Below are 3,007 nucleotides of genomic sequence, written 5' to 3'. Positions count from 1 at the left end.
GATTGGGGAATAAGTACATACATAGCGTTTTTATATTTTCATTAATTTTACAACGCTTTGTTCGCTGTTTGGCAAAGGGCAAATATTCATGCGATAGAACTCTTTCTGCTCCACAAAACTGTGTTAATTGTATTTTTTAGTTATTTATTTTTTTATTATGTCTATGGATAAGTTCGTGCGGTTTTACAACAGATGGCGTAACTTGATTATTATTCCATCGATCCACATTTCCAAACATTCATTGGAGAGCTACTGTCGTAAGGCACAAACGTCAGTATAAGTTTTTTATTTGAAGCGTAAACAACAATATTTTTACCACACTTGAAAATGTCGAATTTCGTGCCAAATAATGTGTTTTTGCGGGGAATTCTTTAATATGAAGAAAAAAGCAGCCGAAAGTCATCGTATCTTGGTGGAAGTTTATGGTGAGCATGCTCTAGCTGAGCGAACGTGCCAGAAGTGGTTTGCACGCTTTAAAAGTGGTGATTTTGGCCGCGCCGCCAAAGTTCATGGATACCGAATTGGAGGAATTGCTCGATCAAGATCCGGCTCAAACGCAAGAAGAGGTTGCAAAAACTTTGGGAGTTGATCAATCAACCATTTCCAAACGTTTAAAAGCCATGGGAATGATCCGAAATTCAAATTTCGAAAAAAAAACCGCACGAACTTATTCATAGACTTAAAAATGGAATACGCAGGAATCAAAATTCAACATTATCGACACCTGCTCTTTTTTGCTCTTTTTTGCTTTTCATCGAAGTCAAACAGCTGCCCGAAACATTTGCGACGTGTATGGGGAAGCTGTCATAGGCGAATGTACGGCACGGAAATGGTTTGCAAAATTCAAAACTAGCGACTTTGACGTCGATGACATGTCCCGCAGCGGAAGGCCTTCTGAATTCGATGAACTTTGAGGGAAAACGGTCGCCAAACCAGCCGTGATTTTAAGGAAAAATGCACTGCGATCATAAAACGATTCTCAATCATCTTCATTCAATGGGATTTACCGAAAAATTGGGAGCCTGGGAGCCTCACGTGCTTAACGAAAAAAACAAAGAAAGTCGCCTTCAAATTGCTTATCAGCATCTCGCCCGCCATCGAGCAACACGCGGTCATAGACAAAGCTTTTTGTACCGAATCTTCACGGGAGATGAGAAATAGTGCCTATACATCAATGTGAAGCACAGAAAGAAGTGGGTGGCTCCAGTAGATACGCCAAACGCGGGAGTCAAGCCGGATTTTCATCCAAAGAAAATCTTGACATGAGTTTGGAGGGACTGTGAGGGCATGGTGCACTGGGAAATGCTCGAAAAGTATTAAACGGTCAACAAGGAGCTCTACATTAGCCAGCTGCACTGCGTGAATGAGGCTATTCGACTGAAAAGATCTGATCGAAATGGTCAAACCAGATTCCTTCAAGACAACGCCAGGCCCCATGTTGCACAAGTCGTCAAAGTCGCATTCCAAGAGCTCGAATAAGTCCGTATTCTCCGGACCTTGCACCGACCGATTACCATAATTTCCACTCCCTGTCAAACCATTTCAAGGGCGTTATCTGCTATAGCAAAGCGGCCCCTAAAAACTAGCTCAACAACTTCCACTGACGTCAGACCAAGCGATTTGTGGCGGAGCGGCATCAAAAAATTGGTCGAGAGGTGGGAAGAGGTTATAAACAGAAACGGCAAATAGTTAATTGATTAACTTATTGATATATTTATTGTTTTTAGTTTAAACAAAAGTCTTCGGTACAAACGCTATGAACTTATTCCCCAACCCAATATGTACACTGCGTTGAATAATTATGGTCCTAGGACTTATTGAGTAAATTTTTTTTATGAAAATATAAAAAACCGTATTAATCCAAGTTTTGAACTCTGTGCAAATTGAAAAAACAATTCAGCACATTTTCATAAATTTTTTTTTTTTTTTCAAAATTCAAAACATAAAAAATTTTAATAAATTTTTTAATCAGAATTTTAGGAAAACTTTTTTTCGGGATACAGTTTTATAGCACATCAATTTTGATAAAAAAAGATGTACGTTTCAGGTGGCTCGAAAATCGCATTGGTTTTTGACAATATTTTTGCGACGGTCTGGGGCATTTCCATATAATAAGTGAACGGCAATAAAATCATAAATAAAGTGAAAGTGAAATAAAAAAAATAAAAAATATTTTATAATTATTTTTAGAATATTTTTTTTTTTTAGTATTAAACTATAGTATTTATGGTCAATAAAAATTGTGCTCCAATCCTTAAAACGCTAAATTTATTTTACAATTTTCTGCACCATTTAATAAAAGGAATTTCCACCCCAAAGTAAAATAGCGATGTTTAAAAATTAAATACATACTTAGATTTAAAATTATGTTGAACCACAAAGTTATAATTTTTTCTACACAATAAAACTTTTTTAAGCTTCAAATTAAAGCCAATTTAGAAAAGTTCAAAATAAATGCGAAATAAAAATCTAAAAAATTGTACAAAAAGTAATAATAAATTTTATAATCCGAAATTTTATTAATCGAAAAGTACCTGCTTCATACTTGCGTGTTATTCGAGAAAATAAAAATTTTTCTTCAACTAATTTGCATGCACGCTAAAAGACTTCTCCGCCCTCTTTTCTCTGTTACCCAAAGACTCTTTTCTGCGTCTGCAAGTATGCAATGGACGTCATAACCTCTTCGCTGCATTCCAATGCTGCAGTCATGTGGAAAATGTAACCAGCCCGCCACAAAGTTGCCACAAATGCATGAAATACAAATGTATGTAGGTGCTTGCACATATATATATCATTGTTGTATGTGTATGCATGTATGTGTGCAGATATGTAAGATTGAAGTTGAAATATTTATTTATAATTTTTGTTATTTTTGCTCAAAGAAAATATGGCGACGAAGGCGGTGCTTTGGCGCCATTTGTGATTTTCTTTTTATTCTGAAAAAAAAGTAAATAAAGGAATTATAAGAGGTGAATAATTTTATGACTGAAATTCTTTTAATAAATAT

The sequence above is a fragment of the Anastrepha obliqua genome, chromosome 2 (genome assembly GCF_027943255.1).
Source record: "Anastrepha obliqua isolate idAnaObli1 chromosome 2, idAnaObli1_1.0, whole genome shotgun sequence".
NCBI classification, from domain to species: domain Eukaryota; kingdom Metazoa; phylum Arthropoda; class Insecta; order Diptera; family Tephritidae; genus Anastrepha; species Anastrepha obliqua.
This window is presented reverse-complemented; position numbering follows the sequence as displayed.